The sequence below is a fragment of the Amblyomma maculatum genome, unplaced genomic scaffold, assembly GCF_055883805.1.
Source record: "Amblyomma maculatum isolate TAMU_Amacu unplaced genomic scaffold, ASM5588380v1 scaffold_13, whole genome shotgun sequence".
NCBI lineage: Eukaryota > Metazoa > Arthropoda > Arachnida > Ixodida > Ixodidae > Amblyomma > Amblyomma maculatum.
In genome coordinates this window covers 17,661,812-17,686,856 of record NW_028146738.1, presented here as the reverse complement: position 1 = coordinate 17,686,856, position 25,045 = coordinate 17,661,812, and positions in this window count along the sequence as shown.

The window sequence follows — 25,045 nt, the reverse complement described above, 5'->3', positions numbered from 1 at the left end:
GAACCGACTATGGAGCGAAAGCATTAGCTGCAGGAGACCGAGCGTTCTTCTTCTTCCACAGACACGGCACACAGCGACGAGCGGTTAGACCTGGCGTAGCATTGCTTTCCCAACAAAAAAAATAAAATGAGCGTTCAACGCTCCTGAACCGACTATGGAGCGAAAGCATTAGCTGCAGGATACCGAGCGTTCTTCTTCTTCCACGGACACGGCACACAGCGACGAGCGGTTAGACCTGGCGTAGCATTGCTTTCCCAACAAAAAAAAAAATAAAATGAGGAGGGTTCAATGCTGCTGAACCGACTATGGAGCGAAAGCATTAGCTGCAGGAGACTGAGCGTTCTTCCACGGACACGGCACACAGCGACGAGCGGTTAGACCTGGCGTAGCATTGCTTTCCCAACAAAAAAAAATAAAATGAGCGTTCAACGCTCCCGAACCGACTATGGAGCGAAAGCATTAGCTGCAGGAGACCGAGGGTTCTTCTTCCACGGACACGGCACACAGCGACGAGCGGTTAGACCTGGCGTAGCATTGCTTTCCCAACAACAAAAAAATAAAATGAGGAGGGTTCAATGCTGCTGAACCGACTATGGAGCGAAATCATTAGCTGCAGGAGACCGAGTGTTCTTCTTCTTCCACGGACACGGCACACAGCGACGAGCGGTTAGACCTGGCGTAGCATTGCTTTCCCAACAAAAAAAAAATAAAATGAGGAGGGTTCAATGCTGCTGAACCGACTATGGAGCGAAAGCATTAGCTGCAGGAGACCGAGTGTTCTTCTTCTTCCACGGACACGGCACACAGCGACGAGCGGTTAGACCTGGCGTATTAATGCTTTCACAACAAAAAAAAATAAAATTAGGAGGGTTCAATGCTGCTGAACCGACTATGGAGCGAAAGCATTAGCTGCAGGAGACCGAGCGTTCTTCTTCTTCCACGGACACGGCACACAGCGACGAGCGGTTAGACCTGGCGTATTAATGCTTTCACAAAAAAAAAATAAAATGAGTAGGAGACCGAGCGTTCTTCTTCTTCCACGGACTCGGCACACAGCGACGAGCGGTTAGTCCTGGCATATTATTGCTTTCACAACAAAAAAAAATAAAATGAGGAGGGTTCAATGCTGCTGAACCGACTATGGAGCGAAAGCATTAGCTGCAGGAGACCGAGCTTTCTTCTTCTTCCACGGACACGGCACACAGCGACGAGCGGTTAGACCTGGCATATTATTGCTTTCACAACAAAAAAAAAATTTAATGAGGAGGGTTCAATGCTGCTGAACCGACTATGGAGCGAAAGCATTAGCTGCAGGAGACCGAGCGTTCTTCTTCTTCCACGGACACGGCACACAGCGACGAGCGGTTAGACCTGGCGTATTATTGCTTTCACAACAACAAAAAAATAAAATGAGGAGGGTTCAATGCTGCTGAACCGACTATAGAGCGAAAGCATTAGCTGCAGGAGACCGAGCGTTCGTCTTCTTCCACGGACACGGCACACAGCGACGAGCGGTTGGACCTGGCGTAGCATTGCTTTCCCAACAAAAAAAAATAAAATGAGGAGGGTTCAATGCTGCTGAACCGACTATGGAGCGAAAGCATTAGCTGCAGGAGACCGAGCGTTCTGCTTCTTCCACGGACACGGCACACAGCGACGAGCGGTTAGACCTGGCGTAGCATTGCTTTCCCAACAAAAAAAAAAATAAAATGTGGAGGGTTCAATGCTGCTGAACCGACTATGGAGCGAAAGCATTAGCTGCAGGAGACCGAGCGTTCTTCTTCTTCCAAGGACACGGCACACAGCGACGAGCGGTTGGACCTGGCGTAGCATTGCTTTCCCAACAAAAAAAAAATAAAATGAGCATTCAACGCTCCTGAACCGACTATGGAGCGAAAGCATTAGCTGCAGGAGACCGAGCGTTCTTCTTCTTCCACGGACACGGCACACAGCGACGAGCGGTTAGACCTGGCGTAGCATTGCTTTCCCAACAAAAAAAAAAATTAGAAGGGTTCAATGCTGCTGAACCGACTATGGAGCGAAAGCATTAGCTGCAGGAGACCGAGCGTTCTTCTTCTTCCACGGACACGGCACACAGCGACGAGCGGTTAGACCTGGCGTAGCCTTGCTTTCCCAACAAAAAAAAAATAAAATGAGCGTTCAACGCTCCTGAACCGACTATGGAGCAAAAGCATTAGCTGCAGGAGACCAAGCGTTCTTCTTCTTCCACGGACACGGCACACAGCGACGAGCGGTTAGACCTGGCGTAGCATTGCTTTCCCAAAAAAAAATAAAATGAGGAGGGTTCAATGCTGCTGAACCGACTATGGAGCGAAAGCATTAGCTGCAGGAGACCGAGCGTTCTTCTTCTTCCACAGACACGGCACACAGCGACGAGCGGTTAGACCTGGCGTAGCATTGCTTTCCCAACAAAAAAAAAATAAAATGAGCGTTCAACGCTCCTGAACCGACTATGGAGCGAAAGCATTAGCTGCAGGAGACCGAGCGTTCTTCTTCTTACACGGACACGGCACACAGCGACGAGCGGTTAGACCTGGCGTAGCATTGCTTTCCCAACAAAAAAAAAATAAATTGAGCGTTCAACGCTCCTGAACCGACTATGGAGCGAAAGCATTAGCTGCAGGAGACCGAGCGTTCTTCTTCTTCCACGGACACGGCACACAGCGATGAGCGGTTAGACCTGGCGTAGCATTGCTTTCCCAACAAAAAAAAAATAAAATGAGGAGGGTTCAATGCTGCTGAACCGACTATGGAGCGAAAGCATTAGCTGCAGGAGACCGAGCGTTCTTCTTCTTCCACGGACACGGCACACAGCGACGAGCGGTTAGACCTGGCGTATTATTGCTTTCACAACAACAAAAAAATAAAATGAGGAGGGTTCAATGCTGCTGAACCGACTATAGAGCGAAAGCATTAGCTGCAGGAGACCGAGCGTTCGTCTTCTTCCACGGACACGGCACACAGCGACGAGCGGTTGGACCTGGCGTAGCATTGCTTTCCCAACAAAAAAAAAATAAAATGAGGGTTCAATGCTGCTGAACCGACTATGGAGCGAAAGCATTAGCTGCAGGAGACTGAGCGTTCTTCTTCTTCCACGCATACGGCACACAGCGACGAGCGGTTAGATCTGGCGTAGCATTGCTTTCCCAACAACAAAAAAATAAAATGAGGAGGGTTCAATGCTGCTGAACCGACTATGGAGCGAAAGCATGAGCTGCAGGAGACCGAGCGTTCTTCTTCTTCCACGGACACGGCACACAGCGACGAGCGGTTAGACCTGGCGTATTATTGCTTTCACAAAAAAAAAATTAAATGAGGAGGGTTCAATGCTGCTGAACCGTCTATGGAGCGAAAGCATTAGCCTGCAGGAGACCGAGCGTTCGTCTTCTTCCACGGACACGGCACACAGCGACGAGCGCTTAGACCTGGCGGAATAATGCTTTCACAACCAAAAAAAATAAAATTAGGAGGGTTCAATGCTGCTGAACCGACTATGGAGCGAAAGAATTAGCTGCAGGAGACCGAGCGTTCTTCTTCTTCCACGGACACGGCACACAGCGACGAGCGGTTAGACCTGGCGTAGCATTGCTTTCCCAACAAAAAAAAAATAAAATGAGCATTCAACGCTCCTGAACCGACTATGGAGCGAAAGCATTAGCTGCAGGAGACCGAGGGTTCTTCCACAGACACGGCACACAGCGACGAGCTTTTAGACCTGGCGTAGCATTGCTTTCGCAACAAAAAATAAAATGAGGGTTCAACGCTGCTGAGGCGACTATGGAGTGAAAGCATTAGCTGCAGGAGGCCGAGCGTTCTTCTTCTTCCACGGACACGGCACACAGCGACGAGCGATTAGACCTGGCGTAGCATTGCTTTCCCAACAAAAAAAAATAAAATGAGGAGCGTTCAATGCTGCTGAACCGACTATGGAGCGAAAGCATTAGCTGCAGGAGACCGAGTGTTCTTCTTCTTCCACGGACATGGCACACAGCGACGAGCGGTTAGACCTGGCGTATTAATGCTTTCACAACAAAAAAAAAATAAAATTAGGAGGGTTCAATGCTGCTGAACTGACTATGGAGCGAAAGCATTAGCTGCAGGAGACCGAGCATTCTTCTTCTTCCACGGACACGGCACACAGCGACGAGCGGTTAGACCTGGCGTATTAATGCTTTCACAACAAAAAAAAAATAAAATGAGGAGGGTTCAATGCTGCTGAACCGACTATGGAGCGAAAGCATTAGCTGCAGGAGACCGAGCGTTCTTCTTCTTCCACGGACACGGCACACAGCGACGAGCGGTTAGACCTGGCATATTATTGCTTTCACAACAAAAAAAAAAATAAAATGAGGAGGGTTCAATGCTGCTGAACCGACTATGGAGCGAAAGCATTAGCTGCAGGAGACCGAGCGTTCTTCTTCTTCCACGGACATGGCACACAGCGACGAGCGGTTAGACCTGGCGTATTATTGCTTTCACAACAACATATAAATAAAATGAGCGTTCAACGCTCCTGAACCGACTATGGAGCAAAAGCATTAGCTGCAGGAGACCAAACGTTCTTCTTCTTCCACGGACACGGCACACAGCGACGAGCGGTTAGACCTGGCGTAGCATTGCTTTCCCAAAAAAATAAAATGAGGAGGGTTCAATGCTGCTGAACCGACTATGGAGCGAAAGCATTAGCTGCAGGAGACCGAGCGTTCTTCTTCTTCCACAGACACGGCACACAGCGACGAGCGGTTAGACCTGGCGTAGCATTGCTTTCCCAACAAAAAAAAAATGAAATGAGGAGGGTTCAATGCTGCTGAACCGACTATGGAGCGAAAGCATTAGCTGCAGGAGACCGAGCGTTCTTCTTCTTACACGGACACGGCACACAGCGACGAGCGGTTAGACCTGGCGTAGCATTGCTTTCCCAACAAAAAAAAAATAAAATGAGCGTTCAACGCTCCTGAACCGACTATGAGCGAAAGCATTAGCTGCAGGAGACCGAGCGTTCTTCTTCTTCCACGGACACGGCACACAGCGATGAGCGGTTAGACCTGGCGTAGCATTGCTTTCCCAACAAAAAAAAAATAAAATGAGGAGGGTTCAATGCTCCTGAACCGACTATGGAGCGAAAGCATTAGCTGCAGGAGACCGAGCGTTCTTCTTCTTCCACGGACACGGCACACAGCGACGAGCGGTTAGACCTGGCGTAGCATTGCTTTCCAAACAAAAAAAAAAGTAAAATGAGGAGGGTTCAATGCTGCTGAACCGACTATGGAGCGAAAGAATTAGCTGCAGGAGACCGAGCGTTCTTCTTCTTCCACGGACACGGCACACAGCGACGAGCGGTTAGACCTGGCGTATTAATGCTTTCACAACAAAAAAAAATAAAATTAGGAGGGTTCAATGCTGCTGAACCGACTATGGAGCGAAAGCATTAGCTGCAGGAGACCGAGCGTTCTTCTTCTTCCATGGACACGGCACACAGCGACGAGCGGTTAGACCTGGCGTAGCATTGCTTTCCCAACAAAAAAAATAAAATGAGCGTTCAACGCTCCTGAACCGACTATGGAGCGAAAGCATTAGCTGCAGGAGACCGAGCGTTCTTCTTCTTCCACGGACACGGCACACAGCGACGAGCGGTTAGACCTGGCGTAGCATTGCTTTCCCAACAACAAAAAAATAAAATGAGGAGGGTTCAATGCTGCTGAACCGACTATGGAGCGAAATCATTAGCTGCAGGAGACCGAGTGTTCTCCTTCTTCCACGGACACGGCACACAGCGACGAGCGGTTAGACCTGGCGTAGCATTGCTTTCCCAACAAAAAAAAAATAAAATGAGGAGGGTTCAATGCTGCTGAACCGACTATGGAGCGAAAGCATTAGCTGCAGGAGACCGAGCGTTCTTCTTCTTCCACGGACACGGCACACAGCGACGAGAGGTTAGATCTGGCGTAGCATTGCGTTCCCAACAAAAAAAATAAAATTAGGAGGGTTCAATGCTGCTGAACCGACTATGGAGCGAAAGCATTAGCTGCAGGAGACCGAGCGTTCTTCTTCTTCCAAGGACACGGCACACAGCGACGAGCGGTTAGACCTGGCGTGGCCTTGCTTTCCCAAAAAAAAATAAAATGAGGAGGGTTCAATGCTGCTGAACCGACTTTGGAGCGAAAGCATTAGCCTGCAGGAGACCGAGCGTTCGTCTTCTTCCACGGACACGTCACACAGCGACGAGCGGTTAGACCTGGCGTATTAATGCTTTCACAACAAAAAAAATAAAATTAGGAGGGTTCAATGCTGCTGAACCGACTATGGAGCGAAAGCATTAGCTGCAGGAGACCGAGCGTTCTTCTTCCACGGACACGGCACACTGCGACGAGCGGTTAGACCTGGCGTAGCATTGCTTTCCCAACAAAAAAAATAAAATGAGGAGGGTTCAATGCTGCTGAACCGACTATGGAGCGAAAGCATGAGCTGCAGGAGACCGAGCGTTCTTCTTCCACGGACACGGCACACAGCGACGAGCGGTTAGACCTGGCGTATTAATGTTTTCACAACAAAAAAAATAAAATTAGGAGGGTTCAATGCAGCTGAACCGACTATGGAGCGAAAGCATGAGCTGCAGGAGACCGAGCGTTCTTCTTCCACGGACACGGCACACAGCGACGAGCGGTTAGACCTGGCGTATTATTGCTTTCACAACAAAAAAAAAAATAAAATGAGGAGGGTTCAATGCTGCTGAACCGACTATGGAGCGAAAGCATTAGCCTGCAGGAGACCGAGCGTTCGTCTTCTTCCACGGACACGTCACACAGCGACGAGCGGTTAGACCTGGCGTATTAATGCTTTCACAACAAAAAAAATAAAATTAGGAGGGTTCAATGCTGCTGAACCGACTATGGAGCGAAAGCATTAGCTGCAGGAGACCGAGCGTTCTTCTTCCACGGACACGGCACACTGCGACGAGCGGTTAGACCTGGCGTAGCATTGCTTTCCCAACAAAAAAAATAAAATGAGGAGGGTTCAATGCTGCTGAACCGACTATGGAGCGAAAGCATTAGCTGCAGGAGACCGAGTGTTCTTCTTCTTCCACGGACATGGCACACAGCGACGAGCGGTTAGACCTGGCGTATTAATGCTTTCACAACAAAAAAAAATAAAATTAGGAGGGTTCAATGCTGCTGAACCCACTATGGAGCGAAAGCATTAGCTGCAGGAGACCGAGCGTTCTTCTTCTTCCACGGACACGGCACACAGCGACGAGCGGTTATACCTGGCGTATTAATGCTTTCACAACAAAAAAAAATAAAATGAGGAGGGTTCAATGCTGCTGAACCGACTATGGAGCGAAAGCATTAGCTGCAGGAGACCGAGCGTTCTTCTTCCACGGACACGGCACACAGCGACGAGCGGTTAGACCTGGCATAATATTGCTTTCACAACAAAAAAAAAATAAAATGAGGAGGGTTCATTGCTGCTGTACCGACTATGGAGCGAAAGCATTAGCTGCAGGAGACCGAGCGTTCTTCTTCTTCCACGGACACGGCACACAGCGACGAGCGGTTAGACCTGGCGTATTATTGCTTTCACAACAACAAAAAAATAAAATGAGCGTTCAACGCTCCTGAACCGACTATGGAGCGAAAGCATTAGCTGCAGGAGACCGAGCGTTCTTCTTCTTCCACGGACACGGCACACAGCGACGAGCTGTTAGACCTGGCGTAGCATTGCTTTCCCAACAACAAAAAATAAAATTAGGAGGGTTCAATGCTTCTGAACCGACTATGGAGCGAAAGCATTAGCTGCAGGAGACCGAGCGTTCTTCTTCTTCCACGGACACGGCACACAGCGACGAGCGGTTAGACCTGGCGTAGCATTGCTTTCCCAACAACAAAAAATAAAATTAGGAGGGTTCAATGCTGCTGAACCGACTATGGAGCGAAAGCATTAGCTGCAGGAGACCGAGCGTTCTTCTTCTTCCACGGACACGGCACACAGCGACGAGCGGTTAGACCTGGCGTAGCATTGCTTTCCCAACAACAAAAAAATAAAATGAGGAGGGTTCAATGCTGCTGAACCGACTATAGAGCGAAAGCATTAGCTGCAGGAGACCGAGCGTTCTTCTTCTTCCACGGACACGGCACACAGCGACGAGCGGTTAGACCTGGCGTATTAATGCTTTCACAACAAAAAAAAATAAAATTAGGAGGGTTCAATGCTGCTGAACCGACTATGGAGCGAAAGCATTAGCTGCAGGAGACCGAGCGTTCTTCTTCTTCCACGGACACGGCACACAGCGACGAGCGGTTAGACCTGGCGTAGCATTGCTTTCCCAACAAAAAAAAAATAAAATGAGCATTCAACGCTCCTGAACCGACTATGGAGCGAAAGCATTAGCTGCAGGAGACCGAGCGTTCTTCTTCTTCCACGGACACGGCACACAGCGACGAGCGGTTAGACCTGGCGTATTAATGCTTTCACAACAAAAAAAAATAAAATTAGGAGGGTTCAATGCTCCTGAACCGACTATGGAGCGAAAGCATTAGCTGCAGAAGACTGAGCGTTCTTCTTCTTCCACGGACACGGCACACAGCGACGAGCGGTTAGACCTGGCGTATTAATGCTTTCACAACAAAAAAAATAAAATTAGGAGGGTTCAATGCTGCTGAACCGACTATGGAGCGAAAGCATTAGCTACAGGAGGCCGAGCGTTCTTCTTCTTCCACGGACACGGCACACAGCGACGAGCGGTTAAACCTGGCGTAGCATTGCTTTCCCAACAAAAAAAAATAAAATGAGCGTTCAACGCTCCTGAACTGACTATGGAGCGAAAGCATTAGCTGCAGGAGACCGAGCGTTCTTCTTCTTCCACAGACACGGCACACAGCGACGAGCGGTTAGACCTGGCGTAGCATTGCTTTCCCCCCCAAAAAAAAATAAAATGAGGAGGGTTCAATGCTGCTGAACGGACTATGGAGCGAAAGCATTAGCTGCAGGAGACCGAGCGTTCTTCTTCTTCCACGGACACGGCACACAGCGACGAGCGGTTAGACCTGGCGTAGCATTGCTTTCCCAACAAAAAAAATAAAATTAGGAGGGTTCAATGCTGCTGAACCGACTATGGAGCGAAAGCATTAGCTGCAGGAGACCGAGCGTTCTTCATCTTCCACGGACACGGCACACAGCGACGAGCGGTTAGACCTGGCGTGGCCTTGCTTTCCCAACAAAAAAAAAATAAAATGAGGAGGGTTCAATGCTGCTGAACCGACTATGGAGCGAAAGCATTAGCTGCAGGAGACTGAGCGTTCTTCTTCCATGGACACGGCACACAGCGACGAGCGGTTAGACCTGGCGTAGCATTGCTTTCCCAACAACAAAAAAATAAAATGAGGAGGGTTCAATGCTGCTGAACCGACTATGGAGCGAAAGCATTAGCTGCAGGAGACCGAGCATTCTTCTTCCACGGACACGGCACACAGCGACGAGCGGTTAGACGTGGCGTATTAATGTTTTCACAACAAAAAAAAATAAAATTAGGAGGGTTCAATGCTGCTGAACCGACTATGGAGCGAAAGCATGAGCTGCAGGAGACCGAGCGTTCTTCTTCTTCCACGGACACGGCACACAGCGACGAGCGGTTAGACCTGGCGTATTATTGCTTTCACAACAAAAAAAAAATAAAATGAGGAGGGTTCAATGCTGCTGAACCGACTATGGAGCGAAAGCATTAGCCTGCAGGAGACCGAGCGTTCTTCTTCTTCCACGGACACGGCACACAGCGACGAGCGGTTAGACCTGGCGTAGCATTGCTTTCCAAACAAAAAAAAAAGTAAAATGAGGAGGGTTCAATGCTGCTGAACCGACTATGGAGCGAAAGAATTAGCTGCAGGAGACCGAGCGTTCTTCTTCTTCCACGGACACGGCACACAGCGACGAGCGGTTAGACCTGGCGTATTAATGCTTTCACAACAAAAAAAAATAAAATTAGGAGGGTTCAATGCTGCTGAACCGACTATGGAGCGAAAGCATGAGCTGCAGGAGACCGAGCGTTCTTCTTCTTCCACGGACACGGCACACAGCGACGAGCGGTTAGACCTGGCGTATTATTGCTTTCACAACAAAAAAAAAATAAAATGAGGAGGGTTCAATGCTGCTGAACCGACTATGGAGCGAAAGCATTAGCCTGCAGGAGACCGAGCGTTCTTCTTCTTCCACGGACACGGCACACAGCGACGAGCGGTTAGACCTGGCGTAGCATTGCTTTCCAAACAAAAAAAAAAGTAAAATGAGGAGGGTTCAATGCTGCTGAACCGACTATGGAGCGAAAGCATTAGCTGCAGGAGACCGAGCGTTCTTCTTCTTCCATGGACACGGCACACAGCGACGAGCGGTTAGACCTGGCGTAGCATTGCTTTCCCAACAAAAAAAAATAAAATGAGCGTTCAACGCTCCTGAACCGACTATGGAGCGAAAGCATTAGCTGCAGGAGACCGAGCGTTCTTCTTCTTCCACGGACACGGCACACAGCGACGAGCGGTTAGACCTGGCGTAGCATTGCTTTCCCAACAACAAAAAAATAAAATGAGGAGGGTTCAATGCTGCTGAACCGACTATGGAGCGAAATCATTAGCTGCAGGAGACCGAGTGTTCTTCTTCTTCCACGGACACGGCACACAGCGACGAGCGGTTAGACCTGGCGTAGCATTGCTTTCCCAACAAAAAAAAATAAAATGAGGAGGGTTCAATGCTGCTGAACCGACTATGGAGCGAAAGCATTAGCTGCAGGAGACCGAGTGTTCTTCTTCTTCCACGGACACGGCACACAGCTCCGAGCGGTTAGACCTGGCGTAGCATTGCTTTCCCAACAAAAAAAAAAATAAAATGAGGAGGGTTCAATGCTGCTGCACCGACTATGGAGCGAAAGCATTAGCTGCAGGAGACCGAGTGTTCTTCTTCTTCCACGGACACGGCACACAGCGACGAGCGGATAGACCTGGCGTATTAATGCTTTCACAAAAAAAAAATAAAATGAGTAGGAGACCGAGCGTTCTTCTTCTTCCACGGACACGGCACACAGCGACGAGCGGTTAGTCCTGGCATATTATTGCTTTCGCAACAAAAAAAAATAAAATGAGGAGAGTTCAATGCTGCTGAACCGACTATGGAGCGAAAGCTTTAGCTGCAGGAGACCGAGCGTTCTTCTTCTTCCACGGACGAGCGGTTAGACCTGGCGTATTATTGCTTTCACAACAACAAAAAAATAAAATGAGGAGGGTACAATGCTGCTGAACCGACTATGGAGCGAAAGCATTAGCTGCAGGAGACCGAGTGTTCTTCTTCTTCCACAGACACGGCACACAGCGACGAGCGGTTAGACCTGGAGTAGCATTGCTTTCCCAACAAAAAAAAATAAAATGAGCGTTCAACGCTCCTGAACTGACTATGGAGCGAAAGCATTAGCTGCAGGAGACCGAGCGTTCTTCTTCTTCCACAGACACGGCACACAGCGACGAGCGGTTAGACCTGGCGTAGCATTGCTTTCCCAACAAAAAAAAAATAAAATGAGGAGGGTTCAATGCTGCTGAACCGACTATGGAGCGAAAGCATTAGCTGCAGGAGACCGAGCGTTCTTCTTCTTCCACGGACACGGCACACAGCGACGAGCGGTTAGACCTGGCATATTATTGCTTTCACAACAAAAAAAAATTAAATGAGGAGGGTTCAATGCTGCTGAACCGACTATGGAGCGAAAGCATTAGCTGCAGGAGACCGAGCGTTCTTCTTCTTCCACGGACACGGCACACAGCGACGAGCAGTTAGACCTGGCGTATTATTGCTTTCACAACAACAAAAAAATAAAATGAGGAGGGTTCAATGCTGCTGAACCGACTATAGAGCGAAAGCATTAGCTGCAGGAGACCGAGCGTTCGTCTTCTTCCACGGACACGGCACACAGCGACGAGCGGTTGGACCTGGCGTAGCATTGCTTTCCCAACAAAAAAAAATAAAATGAGGAGGGTTCAATGCTGCTGAACCGACTATGGAGCGAAAGCATTAGCTGCAGGAGACCGAGCGTTCTGCTTCTTCCACGGACACGGCACACAGCGACGAGCGGTTAGACCTGGCGTAGCATTGCTTTCCCAACAAAAAAAAAATAAAATGTGGAGGGTTCAATGCTGCTGAACCGACTATGGAGCGAAAGCATTAGCTGCAGGAGACCGAGCGTTCTTCTTCTTCCAAGGACACGGCACACAGCGACGAGCGGTTGGACCTGGCGTAGCATTGCTTTCCCAACAAAAAAAAAAATAAAATGAGCATTCAACGCTCCTGAACCGACTATGGAGCGAAAGCATTAGCTGCAGGAGACCGAGCGTTCTTCTTCTTCCACGGACACGGCACACAGCGACGAGCGGTTAGACCTGGCGTAGCATTGCTTTCCCAACAAAAAAAAAAATTAGAAGGGTTCAATGCTGCTGAACCGACTATGGAGCGAAAGCGTTAGCTGCAGGAGACCGAGCGTTCTTCTTCTTCCACGGACACGGCACACAGCGACGAGCGGTTAGACCTGGCGTAGCCTTGCTTTCCCAACAAAAAAAAAATAAAATGAGCGTTCAACGCTCCTGAACCGACTATGGAGCAAAAGCATTAGCTGCAGGAGACCAAGCGTTCTTCTTCTTCCACGGACACGGCACACAGCGACGAGCGGTTAGACCTGGCGTAGCATTGCTTTCCCAAAAAAAAATAAAATGAGGAGGGTTCAATGCTGCTGAACCGACTATGGAGCGAAAGCATTAGCTGCAGGAGACCGAGCGTTCTTCTTCTTCCACAGACACGGCACACAGCGACGAGCGGTTAGACCTGGCGTAGCATTGCTTTCCCAACAAAAAAAAATAAAATGAGCGTTCAACGCTCCTGAACCGACTATGGAGCGAAAGCATTAGCTGCAGGAGACCGAGCGTTCTTCTTCTTACACTGACACGGCACACAGCGACGAGCGGTTAGACCTGGCGTAGCATTTCTTTCCCAACAAAAAAAAAAATAAAATGAGGAGGGTTCAATGCTGCTGAACCGACTATGGAGCGAAAGCATTAGCTGCAGGAGACCGAGCGTTCTTCTTCTTCCACGGACACGGCACACAGCGACGAGCGGTTAGACCTGGCGTAGCATTGTTTCCCAACAAAAAAAAATAAAATGAGCGTTCAACGCTCCTGAACCGACTATGGAGCGAAAGCATTAGCTGCAGGAGACCGAGCGTTCTTCTTCTTCCACAGACACGGCACACAGCGACGAGCGGTTAGACCTGGCGTAGCATTGCTTTCCCAACAAAAATAAAATAAAATGAGGAGGGTTCAATGCTGCTGAACCGACTATGGAGCGAAAGCATTAGCTGCAGGAGACCGAGCGTTCTTCTTCTTCCACGGACACGGCACACAGCGACGAGCGGTTAGACCTGGCGTAGCATTGCTTTCCCAACAAAAAAAAATAAAATGAGCGTTCAACGCTCCTGAACCGACTATGGAGCGAAAGCATTAGCTGCAGGAGACCGAGCGTTCTTCTTCTTGCACGGACACGGCACACAGCGACGAGCGGTTAGACCTGGCGTATTAATGCTTTCACAACAAAAAAATAAAATTAGGAGGGTTGAATGCTGCTGAACCGACTATGGAGCGAAAGCATTAGCTGCAGGAGACCGAGCGTTCTTCCACGGACACGGCACACAGCGACGAGCGGTTAGACCTGGCGTAGCATTGCTTTCCCAACAAAAAAAAATAAAATGAGGAGGGTTCAATGCTGCTGAAACGACTATGGAGCCAAAGCATTAGCTGCAGTAGACCGAGCGTTCTTCTTCTTCCACGGACACGGCACACAGCGACGAGCGGTTAGACCTGGCGTATTAATGCTTTCACAACAAAAAAAATAAAATTAGGAGGGTTCAATGCTGCTGAACCCACTATGGAGCGAAAGCATTAGCTGCAGGAGACCGAGCGTTCTTCTTCTTCCACGGACACGGCACACAGCGACGAGCGGTTAGACCTGGCGTATTAATTCTTTCCCAAAAAAAAAATAAAATGAGCGTTCAACGCTCCTGAACCGACTATGGAGCGAAAGCAGTAGCTGCAGGAGACCGAGCGTTCTTCTTCTTCCACAGACACGGCACACAGCGACGAGCTTTTAGACCTGGCGTAGCATTGCTTTCGCAACAAAAAAATAAAATGAGGGTTCAACGCTGCTGACGCGACTATGGAGTGAAAGCATTAGCTGCAGGAGGCCGAGCGTTTTTCTTCTTCCACGGACACGGCACACAGCGACGAGCTTTTAGGCCTGGCGTAGCATTGCTTTCCCAAGAAAAATAAATAAAATGAGCGTTCAACGCTGCTGAACCGACTATGGAGCGAAAGCATTAGCTGCAGGAGACCGAGCGTTCTTCTCCTTCTTCCACGGACACGGTACACAGCGACGAGCTTTAAGACCTGGCGTAGCATTGCTTTTGCTACAAAAAAAAAATAAAATGAGGGTTCAACGCTCCTGAACCCACTATGGAGTGAAAGCATTAGCTGCAGGAGGCCGAGCGTTTTTCTTCTTCCACGGACACGGCACACAGGGACGAGCGGTTAGACCTGGCGTATTATTGCTTTTGCAATAAGAAAAAATAAAATTAGGGTTCAACGCTGCTGAACCGACTATGGTGCGAAAGCATTAGCTGCAGGAGACCGAGCGTTCTTCTTCTTCTTCCACGGACACGGCACACAGCGACGAGCGGTTAGACCTGGCGTATTATTGCTATCACACCAACAAAAAAATAAAATGAGGAGGGTACAACGCTGCTGAACCGACTATGGAGAGAAAGCATTAGCTGCAGGAGACCGAGCGTTCTTCTTCCACGGACACGGCACACAGCGACGAGCTTTTAGACCTGGCGGTGCATTGCTTTCGCAACAAAAAAAATGAGGGTTCAACGCTGCTAACAGACTATGGAGAGAAAGCATTAGCTGCAGGAGACCGAGCGTTCTTCTTCTTCCACGGACACGGCACACAGTGACGAGCGGTTAGACCTGGCGTAGCATTGCTTTCCCAAAAAAAAAATAAAATGAGCGTTCAACGCTCCTGAACCGACTATGGAGCGAAAGCAGTAGCTGCAGGAGACCGAGCGTTCTTCTTCTTCCACAGACACGGCACACAGCGACGAGCTTTTAGACCTGGCGTAGCATTGCTTTCGCAACAAAAAAATAAAATGAGGGTTCAACGCTGCTGACGCGACTATGGAGTGAAAGCATTAGCTGCAGGAGGCCGAGCGTTTTTCTTCTTCCACGGACACGGCACACAGCGACGAGCTTTTAGGCCTGGCGTAGCATTGCTTTCCCAAGAAAAATAAATAAAATGAGCGTTCAACGCTGCTGAACCGACTATGGAGCGAAAGCATTAGCTGCAGGAGACCGAGCGTTCTTCTCCTTCTTCCACGGACACGGTACACAGCGACGAGCTTTAAGACCTGGCGTAGCATTGCTTTTGCTACAAAAAAAAAATAAAATGAGGGTTCAACGCTCCTGAACCCACTATGGAGTGAAAGCATTAGCTGCAGGAGGCCGAGCGTTTTTCTTCTTCCACGGACACGGCACACAGGGACGAGCGGTTAGACCTGGCGTATTATTGCTTTTGCAATAAGAAAAAATAAAATTAGGGTTCAACGCTGCTGAACCGACTATGGTGCGAAAGCATTAGCTGCAGGAGACCGAGCGTTCTTCTTCTTCTTCCACGGACACGGCACACAGCGACGAGCGGTTAGACCTGGCGTATTATTGCTATCACACCAACAAAAAAATAAAATGAGGAGGGTACAACGCTGCTGAACCGACTATGGAGAGAAAGCATTAGCTGCAGGAGACCGAGCGTTCTTCTTCCACGGACACGGCACACAGCGACGAGCTTTTAGACCTGGCGGTGCATTGCTTTCGCAACAAAAAAAATGAGGGTTCAACGCTGCTAACAGACTATGGAGAGAAAGCATTAGCTGCAGGAGACCGAGCGTTCTTCTTCTTCCACGGACACGGCACACAGTGACGAGCGGTTAGACCTGGCGTAGCATTGCTTTCCCAACAAAAAAAAAAAATAAAATGAGCGTTCAACGCTCCTGAACCGACTATGGAGCGAAAGCATTAGCTGCAGGAGACCGAGCGTTCTTCTTCTTCCACGGACACGGCAAACAGCGACAAGCGGTTAGACCTGGCGTAGCATTGCTTTCCCAACAAAAAAAAAATAAAATGAGCGTTCAACGCTCCTGAACCGACTATGGAGCGAAAGCATTAGCTGCAGGAGACCGAGCGTTCTTCTTCTTCCACAGACACGGCACACAGCGACGAGCTTTTAGACCTGGCGTAGCATTGCTTTCGCAACAAAAAAATAAAATGAGGGTTCAACGCTGCTGAGGCGACTATGGAGTGAAAGCATTAGCTGCAGGAGGCCGAGCGTTCTTCTTCTTCCACGGACACTGCACACAGCGACGAGCAGTTAGACCTGGCGTAGCATTGCTTTCCCAACAAAAAAAAAATAAAATGAGGAGGGTTCGATGCTGCTGAACCGACTATGGAGCGAAAGCATTAGCTGCAGGAGATCGATTGTTCTTCCACGGACACGGCACACAGCGACGAGCGGTTAGACCTGGCGTATTAATGCTTTCACAACAAAAAAAAATAAAATTAGGAGGGTTCAATGCTGCTGAACCGACTATGGAGCGAAAGCATTAGCTGCAGGAGACCGAGCGTTCTTCTTTTTCCATGGACACGGCACACAGCGACGAGCGGTTAGACCTGGCATATTAATGCTTTCACAACAAAAAAAAATAAAAGTAGGAGGGTTCAATGCTGCTGAACCGACTATGGAGCGAAAGAGATAGCTGCAGGAGACCGAGCGTTTTTCTTCTTCCACGGACACGGCACACAGCGACGAGCGGTTAGACCTGGCATATTATTGCTTTCACAACAAAAAAAAAATAAAATGAGGAGGGTTCAATGCTGCTGAACCGACTATGGAGCGAAAGCATTAGCTGCAGGAGACCGAGCGTTCTTCTTCTTCCACGGACATGGCACACAGCGACGAGCGGTTAGACCTGGCGTATTATTGCTTTCACAACAACAAAAAAAATAAAATGAGGAGGGTTCAATGCTGCTGAACAGACTATGGAGCGAAAGCATTAGCTGCAGGAGACCGAGCGTTCGTCTTCTTACACGGACACGGCACTCAGCGACGAGCGGTTAGACCTGGCGTAGCATTGCTTTCCCAACAAAAAAAAAATAAAATGAGCGTTCAACGCTCCTGAACCGACTATGGAGCAAAAGCATTAGCTGCAGGAGACCGAGCGTTCTTCTTCCATGGACACGGCACACAGCGACGAGCGGTTAGACCTGGCGTAGCATTGCTTTCCCAACAAAAAAAAAATAAAATGAGAAGGGTTCAATGCTACTGAACCGACTATGGAGCGAAAGCATTAGATGCAGGAGACCGAGCGTTCTTCTGCTTCCACGAACACGGCACACAGCGACGAGCGGTTAGACCTGGCGTAGCATTGCTTTCCCAACAAAAAAAAAATAAAATGAGCGTTCAACGCTCCTGAACCGACTATGGAGCGAAAGCATTAGCTGCAGGAGACCGAGCGTTCTTCTTCTTGCACGGACACGGCACACAGCGACGAGCGGTTAGACCTGGCGTATTAATGCTTTCACAACAAAAAAAAAATAAAATTAGGAGGGTTCAATGCTGCTGAACCGACTATGGAGCGAAAGCATTAGCTGCAGGAGACCGAGCGTTCTTCCACGGACACGGCACACAGCGACGAGCGGTTAGACCTGGCGTAGCATTGCTTTCCCAACAAAAAAAAATAAAATGAGCGTTCAACGCTCCTGAACCGACTATGGAGCGAAAGCATTAGCTGCAGGAGACCGAGCGTTCTTCTTCTTCCACGGACACGGCACACAGCGACGAGCGGTTAGACCTGGCGTAGCATTGCTTTCCCAACAAAAAAAAATAAAATGAGGAGGGTTCAATGCTGCTGAACCGACTATGGAGCGAAAGCATTAGCTCCAGGAGACCGAGCGTTCTTCTTCTTCCACGGACACGGCACACAGCGACGAGCGGTTAGACCTGGCGTATTATTGCTTTCACAACAAAAAAAAATAAAATGAGGAGGGTTCAATGATGCTGAACCGACTATGGAGCGAAAGCATTAGCTGCAGGAGACCGAGCGTTCGTCTTCTTCCACGGACACGGCACACAGCGACGAGCGGTTAGACCTGGCGTAGCATTGGTTTCCCCCTAAAAAAATAAAATGAGCGTTCAACGCTCCTGAACCGACTATGGAGCGAAAGCATCAGCTGCCGGAGACCGAGCGTTCTTCTTCTTCCACAGACACGGCACACAGCGACGAGCTTTTAGACCTGGCGTAGCATTGCTTTCGCAACAAAAAAATAAAATGAGGGTTCAACGCTGCTGACGCGACTATGGAGTGAAAGCATTAGCTGCAGGAGGCCGAGCGTTTTTCTTCTTCCACGGACACGGCACACAGCGACGAGCTTTTAGGCCTGGCGTAGCATTGCTTTCCCAAGAAAAAAAAATAAAATGAGCGTTCAACGCTGCTGAACCGACTATGGAGCGAAAGCATTAGCTGCAGGAGACCGAGCGTTCTTCTCCTTCTTCCACGGACACGGCACACAGCGACGAGCTCTAAGACCTGGCGCAGCATTGCTTTTGCAACAAAAAAAATAAAATGAGGGTTCAACGCTCCTGAACCCACTATGGAGCGAAAGCATCAGCTGCAGGAGACCTAGCATTCTTCTGTTTTTCCACGGACACGGCACACAGGGACGAGCGGTTAGACCTGGCGTATTATTGCTTTTGCAATAAGAAAAAATAAAATGAGGGTTCAACGCTGCTGAACCGACTATGGTGCGAAAGCATTAGCTGCAGGAGACCGAGCGTTCTTCTTCTTCTTCCACGGACACGGCACACAGCGACGAGCGGTTAGACCTGGCGTATTATTGCTATCACAACAACAAAAAAATAAAAAAATGAGGGTTCAACGCTGCTGAACAGACTATGGAGAGAAAGCATTAGCTGCAGGAGACCGAGCGTTCTTCTTCTTCCATGGACACGGCACACAGCGACGAGCGGTTAGACCTGGCGTAGCATTGCTTTCCCAACAAAAAAAATAAAATGAGGAGGGTTCAATGCTGCTGAACCGACTATGGAGCGAAAGCATTAGCTGCAGGAGACCGAGCGTTCTTCTTCCACGGACACGGCACACAGCGACGAGCGGTTAGACCTGGCATATTAATGCTTTCACAACAAAAAAAATAAAATTAGGAGGGTTCAATGCTGCTGAACCGACTATGGAGCGAAAGCATTAGCTGCAGGAGACCGAGCGTTCTTCTTCTTCCACGGACACGGCACACAGCGACGAGCGGTTAGACCTGGCGTAGCATTGCTTTCAAAAAAAAAATAATAAAATGAGCGTTCAACGCTCCTGATCCGACTATGGAGCGAAAGCATTAGCTGCAGGAGACCGAGCGTTCTTCTTCTTCCACGGACACGGCACACAGCGACGAGCGGTTAGACCTGGCGTAGCATTGCTTTCCCAACAAAAAAAAAATAAAATCAGGAGGGTTCAATGCTGCTGAACCGACTATGGAGCGAAAGCATTAGCTGCAGGAGACCGAGCGTTCTTCTTCCACGGACACGGCACACAGCGACGAGCGGTTAGACCTGGCGTAGCATTGCTTTCCCAACAAAAAAAAATAAAATGAGCGTTCAACGCTCCTGAACCGACTATGGAGCGAAAGCATTAGCTGCAGGAGACCGAGCGTTCTTCTTCTTCCACGGACACGGCACTCAGCGACGAGCGGTTAGACCTGGCGTAGCATTGCTTTCCCAACAAAAAAAGAAAATAAATTGAGGAGGGTTCAATGCTGCTGAACCGACTATGGAGCGAAAGCATTAGCTGCAGGAGACCGAGCGTTCTTCTTCTTCCACGGACACGGCACACAGAGACGAGCGGTTAGACCTGGCGTATTATTGCTTTCACAACAAAAAAAAATAAAATGAGGAGGGTTCAATGCTGCTGAACCGACTATGGAGCGAAAGCATGAGCTGCAGGAGACCGAGCGTTCGTCTTCTTCCACGGACACGGCACACAGCGACGAGCGGTTAGACCTGGCGTATTAATGCTTTCACAACAAAAAAAATAAAAGTAGGAGGGTTCAATGCTGCTGAACCGACTATGGAGCGAAAGAGATAGCTGCAGGAGACCGAGCGTTCGTCTTCTTCCACGGACACGGCACACAGCGACGAGCGGTTAGACCTGGCGTAGCATTGCTTTCCCAACAAAAAAAAATAAAATGAGCGTTCAACGCTCCTGAACCGACTATGGAGCGAAAGCATTAGCTGCAGGAGACCGAGCGTTCTTCTTCTTCCATGGACACGGCACACAGCGACGAGCGGTTAGACCTGGCGTAGCATTGCTTTCCCCAAAAAAAAAAATAAAATGAGGGTTCAACGCTGCTGAGGCGACTATGGAGTGAAAGCATTAGCTGCAGGAGGCCGAGCGTTCTTCTTCTTCCACGGACACGGCACACAGCGACGAGCGGTTAGACCTGGCGTAGCATTGCTTTCACAACAAAAAAAAAATAAAATTAGGAGGGTTCAATGCTGCTGAACCGACTATGGAGCGAAAGCATTAGCTGCAGGAGACCGAGCGTTCTTCTTTTTCCATGGACACGGCACACAGCGACGAGCGGTTAGACCTGGCATATTAATGCTTTCACAACAAAAAAAATAAAAGTAGGAGGGTTCAATGCTGCTGAACCGACTATGGAGCGAAAGAGATAGCTGCAGGAGACCGAGCGTTCGTCTTCTTCCACGCACACGGCACACAGCGACCAGCGGTTAGACCTGGCGTAGCATTGCTTTCCCAACAAAAAAAAAATAAAATGAGCGTTCAACGCTCCTGAACCGACTATGGAGCGAAAGCATTAGCTGCAGGAGACCGAGCGTTCTTCTTCTTCCATGGACACGGCACACAGCGACGAGCGGTTAGACCTGGCGTAGCATTGCTTTCCCAACAAAAAAAAAATAAAATGAGGAGGGTTCAATGCTGCTGAACCGACTATGGAGCGAAAGCATTAGCTGCAGGAGACCGAGCGTTCTTCTTCTTCCACGGACACGGCACACAGCGACGAGCGGTTAGACCTGGCGTAGCATTGTTTCCCAACAAAAAAAAAATAAAATGAGCGTTCAACGCTCCTGAACCGACTATGGAGCGAAAGCACTAGCTGCAGGAGGCCGAGCGTTCTTCTTCTTCCACAGACACGGCACACAGCGACGAGCGGTTAGACCTGGCGTAGCATTGCTTTCCCAACAAAAATAAAATAAAATGAGGAGGGTTCAATGCTGCTGAACCGACTATGGAGCGAAAGCATTAGCTGCAGGAGACCGAGCGTTCTTCTTCTTCCACGGACACGGCACACAGCGACGAGCGGTTAGACCTGGCGTAGCATTGCTTTCCCAACAAAAAAAAAATAAAATGAGCGTTCAACGCTCCTGAACCGACTATGGAGCGAAAGCATTAGCTGCAGGAGACCGAGCGTCCTTCTTCTTGCACGGACACGGCACACAGCGACGAGCGGTTAGACCTGGCGTATTAATGCTTTCACAACAAAAAAAAAATAAAATTAGGAGGGTTCAATGCTGCTGAACGGACTATGGAGCGAAAGCATTAGCTGCAGGAGACCGAGCGTTCTTCCACGGACACGGCACACAGCGACGAGCGGTTAGACCTGGCGTAGCATTCCTTTCCCAACAAAAAAAAATAAAATGAGCGTTCAACGCTCCTGAACCGACTATGGAGCGAAAGCATTAGCTGCAGGAGACCGAGCGTTCTTCTTCTTCCACGGACACGGCACACAGCGACGAGCGGTTAGACCTGGCGTAGCATTGCTTTCCCAACAAAAAAAAAATAAAATGAGGAGGGTTCAATGCTGCTGAACCGACTATGGAGCGAAAGCATTAGCTGCAGGAGACCGAGCGTTCTTCTTCTTCCACGGACACGGCACACAGCGACGAGCGGTTAGACCTGGCGTATTAATGCTTTCACAACAAAAAAAAATAAAATTAGGAGGGTTCAATGCTGCTGAACCGACTATGGAGCAAAAGCATTAGCTCCAGGAGACCGAGCGTTCTTCTTCTTCCACGGACACGGCACACAGCGACGAGCGGTTAGACCTGGCGTATTATTGCTTTCACAACAAAAAAAAATAAAATGAGGAGGGTTCAATGATGCTGAACCGACTATGGAGCGAAAGCATTAGCTGCAGGAGACCGAGCGTTCTTCTTCTTCCACGGACACGGCACACAGCGACGAGCGGTTAGACCTGGCTTAGCATTGGTTTCCCCCCAAAAAAATAAAATGAGCGTTCAACGCTCCTGAACCGACTATGGAGCGAAAGCATTAGCTGCCGGAGACCGAGCGTTCTTCTTCTTCCACAGACACGGCACACAGCGACGAGCTTTTAGACCTGGCGTAGCATTGCTTTCGCAACAAAAAAATAAAATGAGGGTTCAACGCTGCTGACGCGACTATGGAGTGAAAGCATTAGCTGCAGGAGGCCGAGCGTTTTTCTTCTTCCACGGACACGGCACACAGCGACGAGCTTTTAGGCCTGGCGTAGCATTGCTTTCCCAAGAAAAAAAAAATAAAATGAGCGTTCAACGCTGCTGAACCGACTATGGAGCGAAAGCATTAGCTGCAGTAGACCGAGCGTTCTTCTCCTTCTTCCACGGACACGGCACACAGCGACGAGCTTTTAGACCTGGCGTAGCATTGCTTTTGCAACAAAAAAAATAAAATGAGGGTTCAACGCTCCTGAACCCACTATGGAGCGAAAGCATCAGCTGCAGGAGACCTAGCATTCTTCTGTTTTTCCACGGACACGGCACACAGGGACGAGCGGTTAGACCTGGCGTATTATTGCTTTTGCAATAAGAAAAAATAAAATGAGGGTTCAACGCTGCTGAACGGACTATGGTGCGAAAGCATTAGCTGCAGGAGACCGAGCGTTCTTCTTCTTCTTCCACGGACACGGCACACAGCGACGAGCGGTTAGACCTGGCGTATTATTGCTATCACAACAACAAAAAAATAAAATGAGGAGGGTACAACGCTGCTGAACCGACTATGGAGAGAAAGCATTACCTGCAGGAGACCGAGCGTTCTTCTTCTACGGACACGGCACCCAGCGACGAGCTTTTAGACCTGGCGGTGCATTGCTTTCGCAACAAAAAAATGAGGGTTCAACGCTGCTGAACAGACTATGGAGAGAAAGCATTAGCTGCAGGAGACCGAGCATTCTCCTTCTTCCACGGACACGGCACACAGCGACGAGCGGTTAGACCTGGCGTATTATTGTTTTCACAACAAAAAAAATAAAATGAGGAGGGTACAGCGCTCCTGAACCGACTATGGAGCGAAAGCATTAGCTGCAGGAGACCGAGCGTTCTTCTTCTTCCATGGACACGGCACACAGCGACGAGCGGTTAGACCTGGCGTAGCATTGCTTTCCCAACAAAAAAAAATAAAATGAGGAGGGTTCAATGCTGCTGAACCGACTATGGAGCGAAAGCATTAGCTGCAGGAGACCGAGCGTTCTTCTTCTTCCACGGACACGGCACACAGCGACGAGCGGTTAGACCTGGCATATTAATGCTTTCACAACAAAAAAAATAAAATTAGGAGGGTGCAATGCTGCTGAACCGACTATGGAGCGAAAGCATTAGCTGCAGGAGACCGAGCGTTCTTCTTCTTCCACGGACACGGCACACAGCGACGAGCGGTTAGACCTGGCGTAGCATTGCTTTCCAAACAAAAAAAAAATAAAATGAGCGTTCAACGCTCCTGATCCGACTATGGAGCGAAAGCATTAGCTGCAGGAGACCGAGCGTTCTTCTTCTTCCACGGACACGGCACACAGCGACGAGCGGTTAGACCTGGCGTAGCATTGCTTTCCCAACAAAAAAAAAATAAAATCAGGAGGGTTCAATGCTGCTGAACCGACTATGGAGCGAAAGCATTAGCTGCAGGAGACCGAGCGTTCTTCTTCCACGGACACGGCACACAGCGACGAGCGGTTAGACCTGGCGTAGCATTGCTTTCCCAACAAAAAAAATAAAATGAGCGTTCAACGCTCCTGAACCGACTATGGAGCGAAAGCATTAGCTGCAGGAGACCGAGCGTTCTTCTTCTTCCACGGACACGGCACTCAGCGACGAGCGGTTAGACCTGGCGTAGCATTGCTTTCCCAACAAAAAAAGAAAATAAATTGAGGAGGGTTCAATGCTGCTGAACCGACTATGGAGCGAAAGCATTAGCTGCAGGAGACCGAGCGTTCTTCTTCTTCCACGGACACGGCACACAGCGACGAGCGGTTAGACCTGGCGTATTATTGCTTTCACAACAAAAAAAATAAAATGAGGAGGGTTCAATGCTGCTGAACCGACTATGGAGCGAAAGCATGAGCTGCAGGAGACCGAGCGTTCGTCTTCTTCCACGGACACGGCACACAGCGACGAGCGGTTAGACCTGGCGTATTAATGCTTTCACAACAAAAAAAATAAAATTAGGAGGGTTCAAAGCTGCTGAACCGACTATGGAGCGAAAGCATTAGCTGCAGGAGACCGAGCGTTCTTCTTCTTCCACGGACACGGCACACAGCGACGAGCGGTTAGACCTGGCGTAGCATTGCTTTCCCAACAAAAAAAAAAATAAAATGAGCGTTCAACACTCCTGAACCGACTATGGAGCGAAAACATTAGCTGCAGGAGACCGAGCGTTCTTCTTCTTCCACAGACACGGCACACAGCGACGAGCTTTTAGACCTGGCGTAGCATTGCTTTCGCAACAAAAAAATAAAATGAGCATTCAACGCTCCTGAACCCACTATGGAGTGAAAGCATCAGCTGCAGGAGACCTAGCATTCTTCTGTTTTTCCACGGA